Below are 7,631 nucleotides of genomic sequence, written 5' to 3'. Positions count from 1 at the left end.
TCCTGGGTGTTCCCAGTTTCAGCAGAGTTTCAGTTCCTGATCCAGTTGAATTTCCTGGGTGTTCCCAGTTTCAGCAGAGTGTCAGTTAGGGAAAGATGTAGTAGTATCTGTGTTTGGTTGCCAGTTTCAGCAGAGTGTCAGTTAGGGAAAGATGTATCTGTGTTTGGTTGCCAGTTTCAGCAGAGTGTCAGTTAGGGAAAGATGTATCTGTGTTTGGTTGCCAGTTTCAGCAGAGTGTCAGTTAGGGAAAGATGTAGTAGTATCTGTGTTTGGTTGCCAGTTTCAGCAGAGTGTCAGTTAGGGAAAGATGTATCTGTGTTTGGTTGCCAGTTTCAGCAGAGTGTCAGTTAGGGAAAGATGTATCTGTGTTTGGTTGCCAGTTTCAGCAGAGTGTCAGTTAGGGAAAGATGTATCTGTGTTTGGTTGCCAGTTTCAGCAGAGTGTCAGTTAGGGAAAGATGTATCTGTGTTTGGTTGCCAGTTTCAGCAGAGTGTCAGTTAGGGAAAGATGTATCTGTGTTTGGTTGCCAGTTTCAGCAGAGTGTCAGTTAGGGAAAGATGTATCTGTGTTTGGTTGCCAGTTTCAGCTGAGTGTCAGTTAGGGAAAGATGTATCTGTGTTTGGTTGCCAGTTTCAGCAGAGTGTCAGTTAGGGAAAGATGTATCTGTGTTTGGTTGCCAGTTTCAGCAGAGTGTCAGTTAGGGAAAGATGTATCTGTGTTTGGTTGCCAGTTTCAGCAGAGTGTCAGTTAGGGAAAGATGTAGTAGTATCTGTGTTTGGTTGCCAGTTTCAGCAGAGTGTCAGTTAGGGAAAGATGTATCTGTGTTTGGTTGTCAGTTTCAGCAGAGTGTCAGTTAGGGAAAGATGTATCTGTGTTTGGTTGCCAGTTTCAGTAGAGTGTCAGTTAGGGAAAGATGTATCTGTGTTTGGTTGCCAGTTTCAGCTGAGTGTCAGTTAGGGAAAGATGTATCTGTGTTTGGTTGCCAGTTTCAGCAGAGTGTCAGTTAGGGAAAGATGTATCTGTGTTTGGTTGCCAGTTTCAGCAGAGTGTCAGTTAGGGAAAGATGTATCTGTGTTTGGTTGCCAGTTTCAGCAGAGTTTCAGTTAGGGAAAGATGTAGTAGTATCTGTGTTTGGTTGCCAGTTTCAGCAGAGTGTCAGTTAGGGAAAGATGTATCTGTGTTTGGTTGCCAGTTTCAGCAGAGTGTCAGTTAGGGAAAGATGTATCTGTGTTTGGTTGCCAGTTTCAGCAGAGTGTCAGTTAGGGAAAGATGTATCTGTGTTTGGTTGCCAGTTTCAGCAGATTGTCAGTTAGGGAAAGATGTATCTGTGTTTGGTTGCCAGTTTCAGCAGAGTGTCAGTTAGGGAAAGATGTATCTGTGTTTGGTTGCCAGTTTCAGCAGAGTGTCAGTTAGGGAAAGATGTATCTGTGTTTGGTTGCCAGTTTCAGCAGAGTGTCAGTTAGGGAAAGATGTATCTGTGTTTGGTTGCCAGTTTCAGATAGAGGCCCACTAGTGCTGAGCGATTAGAGCTTTTTGAACTAGTTCTTTGGTTTGATAATTATTTTCTACATTGATGCTGTAACAGAATGAAACCGCTGATAAAAGTCCCATGAGGGCAGTGACTGCCCATTTTATAGATTTTTTAACTTTTCAGTTACTAGGCAAGTCAAGAACAAATTCTTATTTTCAATGACGGCCTAGTGGGTTAACTGCCTGTTCAGGGACAGAACGACCGATTTGTACCTTGTCAGCTCGGGGGTTTGAACTTGCAACCAACTCAGCACTAAGACCTATACAATTACAGTAACTGTAACTCAGCACTAAGACCTATACAATTACAGTAACTGTAACTCAGCACTAAGGCCTATACAATTACAGTAACTAACTCAGCACTAAGGCCTATACAATTACAGTAACTAACTCAGCACTAAGGCCTATACAATTACAGTAACTAACTCAGCACTAAGGCCTATACAATTACAGTAACTGTAACTCAGCACTAAGACATATACAATTACAGTAACTGTAACTCAGCACTAAGGCCTATACAATTACAGTAACTAACTCTGCACTAAGGCCTATACAATTACAGTAACTGTAACTCAGCACTAAGACCTATACAATTACAGTAACTGTAACTCAGCACTAAGGCCTATACAATTACAGTAACTAACTCAGCACTAAGACCTATACAATTACAGTAACCAACTCAGCACTAAGGCCTATACAATTACAGTAACTAACTCAGCACTAAGGCCTATACAATTACAGTAACTAACTCAGCACTAAGGCCTATACAATTACAGTAACCAACTCGGCACCAAGGCCTATACAATTACAGTAACCAACTCAGCACCAAGACCTATACAATTACAGTAACTGTAACTCAGCACTAAGGCCTATACAATTACAGTAACTGTAACTCAGCACTAAGGCCTATACAATTACAGTAACTGTAACTCAGCACCAAGACCTATACATTTACAGTAACTGTAACTCAGCACTAAGACCTATACAATTACAGTAACCAACTCGGCACCAAGGCCTATACAATTACAGTAACCAACTCGGCACCAAGACCTATACAATTACAGTAACAGTATTGTCATTTATCATATTGGGCTGTTTGCTGTTAATTGCCAGGTTAGGTCTGCAACCAGCAGAGGTTAGCTTTTGTCCGTCCGTCCGTCCGTCCGTCTGTCTGTCTGTCTGTATTGTAGACTGTGTGTGTCTCTGTGTGTATATTGTAGACTGGCCGGTTGCCAGATGTGGATGCTGTCATATCCCTCATTGTGTGATTATAAATGTGAGCTGATCCAGGGAACTACGCTGTAATTGCCACCTAATTTGCATAACTGTGCAAATTAATGACCTCTCAAATGAGCATTCATTTTTCACAGGGTCTTTAGTGGCTCCTTAAGAGACGCCCTAATTAACGCCTCTGTGTGTGTGTGAGGGAGAGAGAGTGTGTGTGTCGTATCTGTTGTTTTGGCAGTAAGGGGATGCCAGGGAAAGCTGGCAATGCTACCATAGCAACAGCCACACAAACCACTGCTACTCTCTCTGTCTCTCGCTCTCTCGCTCTCTCTCGCGCTCTGTCTCTCTCGCTCTCTGTCTCTCTCTAGCTCTGTCTCTCTCTCGCTCTCTCTCTCTCGCGGTCTCTCTCTCTCTCTCGCTGTCTCTCTCTCTCGCTGTCTCTCTCTCTCTCTATCTCTCAGAATGTGTGCGTGTCAATCTTCAGTAAATACTAACAGACGCTACTTAAACCTGATCTTCTTACAACCAAAGGCTTACACACACACACACACACACACACACACACACACACACACACACACACACACACACACACACACACACACACACACACACACACACACACACACACACACACACACTAAAGAAGGAAATGGTTAAGTTTCTTATGTCGTCCTTTGTTGGGTGAATTCTCTGTGAACTATTACCCTGTAAGACTGGACCCTAACCAGTACCCTGTCAGACTGGACCCTAACCAGTACCCTGTCAGACTGGACCCTAACCAGTACCCTGTCAGACTGGACCCTAACCAGTACCCTGTCAGACTGGACCCTAACCAGTACCCTGTCAGACTGGACCCTACCAGTACCCTGTCAGACTGGACCCTAACCAGTACCCTGTCAGACTGGACCCTAACCAGTACCCTGTCAGACTGGACCCTAACCAGTACCCTGTCAGACTGGACCCTAACCAGTACCCTGTCAGACTGGACCCTAACCAGTACCCTGTCAGACTGGACCCTACCAGTACCCTGTCAGACTGGACCCTAACCAGTACCCTCAGACTGTCAGACTGGACCCTAACCAGTACCCTGTCAGACTGGACCCTAACCAGTACCCTGTCAGACTGGACCCTAACCAGTACCCTGTCAGACTGGACCCTACCAGTACCCTGTCAGACTGGACCCTACCAGTACCCTGTCAGACTGGACCCTACCAGTACCCTGTCAGACTGGACCCTAACCAGTACCCTGTCAGACTGGACCCTAACCAGTACCCTGTCAGACTGGACCCTAACCAGTACCCTGTCAGACTGGACCCTAACCAGTACCCTGTCAGACTGGTGTATTACTGGTTAGTTGTCTAAATATGCCTGACGGGTCCAGACTGACAGAAGCCTTTCTGAGAACCAATCAGTAACCAGTAATACACCAGTCTGACAGAAGCCTTTCTGAGAACCAATCAGTAACCAGTAATACACTAGTCTGACAGAAGCCTTTCTGAGAACCAATCAGTAACCAGTAATACACCAGTCTGACAGAAGCCTTTCTGAGAACCAATCAGTAACCAGTAATACACCAGTCTGACAGAAGCCTTTCTGAGAACCAATCAGTAAGACACATTAAACCACCAGACAGACATATATTTAGACAGCATACCGGTCATTCACCACTCTATTCCCCCACTCTATTCCCCCTAGACCCAGTAAGGGTCTAGGGGGAATAGAGTACCATTCAGACCAGAACCCTATGGGTCTAGGGGGAATAGAGTACCATTCAGACCAGAACCCTATGGGTCTAGGGGGAATAGAGTACCATTCAGACCAGAACCCTATGGGTCTAGTGGAATAGAGAACCATTCTGGCCAGAACCCTATGGGCCTAGTGGAATAGAGTACCATTCAGACCAGAACCCTATGGGCCTAGTGGAATAAAGTACCATTCTGGCCAGAACCCTATGGGCCTAGTGGAATAGAGTACCATTCAGACCAGAACCCTATGGGCCTAGTGGAATAGAGTACCATTCAGACCAGAACCCTATGGGCCTAGTGGAATAGAGTACCATTCAGACCAGAACCCTATGGGCCTAGTGGAATAGAGTACCATTTAGACCAGAACCCTTTGGGCCTAGTGGAATAGAGTACCATTCAGACCAGAACCCTATGGGCCTAGTGGAATAGAGTGCCATTCAGACCAGAAGCCTATGGGCCTAGTGGAATAGAGTACCATTCAGACCAGAACCCTATGGGCCTAGTGGAATAGAGTACCATTTAGACCAGAACCCTTTGGGCCTAGTGGAATAGAGTACCATTCAGACCAGAACCCTATGGGCCTAGTGGAATAGAGTACCATTCAGACCAGAACCCTATGGACCTAGTGGAATAGAGTACCATTCAGACCAGAACCCTATGGGCCTAGTGGAATAGAGTACCATTCAGACCAGAACCCTATGGGCCTAGTGGAATAGAGTACCATTCAGACCAGAACCCTATGGGCCTAGGGGGAATAGAGTACCATTCAGACCAGAACCCTATGGGTCTAGGGGGAATAGAGTACCATTCAGACCAGAACCCTATGGGTCTAGGGGGAATAGAGTACCATTCAGACCAGAACCCTATGGGCCTAGGGGGAATAGAGTACCATTTGGGACGCACCAAGAGACCAGTAACTCCTACAGCGTTACTACACCTATCAGACGAGTGGTTCTCAAACCTCTCCACGGGGCCCGCCAGTCATTCCATGTATTGTAGCTATTCCAGAGCAAACACATCTGATTCAACTTGTTAACTACTGATAAAGCCCTTGACCAGGTGAACCAGGTGAGCTAGTTAAAGCCCTTGACCAGGTGAACCAGGTGAGCTAGTTAAAGCCCTTGACCAGGTGAACCAGCCCACAATCAGTTGTCTTAATTAGTTTCCAGCCTGGTAACTGGTTATGAGGCCTGAATGTTAGAGCATGGAGGAGGAAACAACACTGGCTTCTATAGTGGCCCTTATGTCTGCTCACTAGTGGGCTAGAAACAGGGGAAGGGTGCACTCTGCTGGTCACAGCTGGGACTACGTCTGTCTGTCTGTCTGCAGAGTATCAATTTAGTGAATTCTTGGTTGGTGAACGGACCCCAGACCTCACAACCATGGAGGGCAATGGGTTCTATAACTGATTCAAGTTTTTAAAAAAGTAATGTTCCTTTTGATGGTGTAGGAGGCCCATCTTGTCTTGTATCTCAGATCGTTCACAGCTTTGTGGAAGTTACCTGTGGCGCTGATGTTTAGGCTGAGGTATGTATAGTTTTCTCTGTGCTCTAGGGCAACGGTGTCTAGGTGGAATTTATATTTGTGGTCCTGGTGACTGGACCTTTTTTGGAACACCATTATTTTTGTCTTACTGAGATTTACTGTCAGGGCCCAGGTCTGACAGAATCTGTGCAGAAGATCTAGGTGCTGCTGTAGGCCCTCCTTGTTTGGGGACAGAAGCACCAGATCACCAAACAGGAGACACGTTTGACTTCAGATTCCAAGGCCGGGTGCTGCAGACTGTTCTAGTGCCCTCGCCAATTCATTGATATATATGTTGAAGAGGGCGGGGCTCAAGCTGCATCCTCAAGTTGCACACTTGTTGTTGATGTACATTGTTATATATGTTGAAGAGGGTGGGGCTCAAGCTGCATCCTCAAGTTGCACACTTGTTGTTGATGTACATTGATATATATGTTGAAGAGGGCGGGGCTCAAGCTGCGTCCTCAAGCTGCACACTTGTTGTTGATGTACATTGATATTATGTTGTATTTTTCCCCAACACCACTTTCCATCAGTACAGCAGACCCTCGTGACCCTCGTGCCTACAGCAGACCCTTGTGCCTACAGCAGACCCTTGTGCCTACAGCAGACCCTCGTGACCCTCGTGCCTACAGCAGACCCTCGTGACCCTCGTGCCTACAGCAGACCCTCGTGACCCTCGTGCCTACAGCAGACCCTCGTGCCTACAGCAGACCCTCGTGACCCTCGTGCCTACAGCAGACCCTCGTGACCCTCGTGCCTACAGCAGACCCTCGTGACCCTCGTGCCTACAGCAGACCCTTGTGACCCTCGTGCCTACAGCAGACCCTTGTGCCTACAGCAGACCCTCGTGCCTACAGCAGACCCTCGTGCCTACAGCAGACCCTCGTGACCCTCGTGCCTACAGCAGACCCTCGTGCCTACAGCAGACTCTCGTGACCCTCGTGCCTACAGCAGACCCTCGTGACCCTCGTGCCTACAGCAGACCCTCGTGCCTACAGCAGACCCTCGTGACCCTCGTGCCTACAGCAGACCCTCGTGACCCTCGTGCCTACAGCAGACCCTCGTGACCCTCGTGCCTACAGCAGACCCTCGTGCCTACAGCAGACCCTCGTGACCCTCGTGTCTACAGCAGACCCTCGTGCCTACAGCAGACCCTCGTGACCCTCGTGCCTACAGCAGACCCTCGTGACCCTCGTGCCAAATTGAGTCAAAAGCTTTTGGCAATCAACAATGCATGAGAAGACTTTGCCTTTGTTTTGTTTGTCAATTAGGGTGTTCAGTAGAGGTCGACCGATTATGATTTTTCAACGCCGATACCGATTATTGGAGGACCAAATTAATCTGAAGATTTAAAAAAAATGTATTTGTAATAATGACAATTATAACAATATTGAGCAGAGCAAGGGGAATAACTACTCCAAGTCTCAGAGCGAGGGACGTTTGAAATGCTATTAGCGCGCCCCCCGCTAACTAGCTAGCCATTTCACATCGGTTACACCAGCCTAATCTCGGTAGTTGATTGGCTTGAAGTCATAAACAGCGCAATGCTTGACGCACAACGAAGAGCTGCTGGCAAAACGCATGAAAGTGCTGTTTGAA

The sequence above is a fragment of the Oncorhynchus kisutch genome, unplaced genomic scaffold, assembly GCF_002021735.2.
Source record: "Oncorhynchus kisutch isolate 150728-3 unplaced genomic scaffold, Okis_V2 scaffold783, whole genome shotgun sequence".
In the NCBI taxonomy this organism is placed as follows: Eukaryota; Metazoa; Chordata; class Actinopteri; order Salmoniformes; family Salmonidae; genus Oncorhynchus; species Oncorhynchus kisutch.
Note: the sequence above shows the minus strand (reverse complement) of the source record.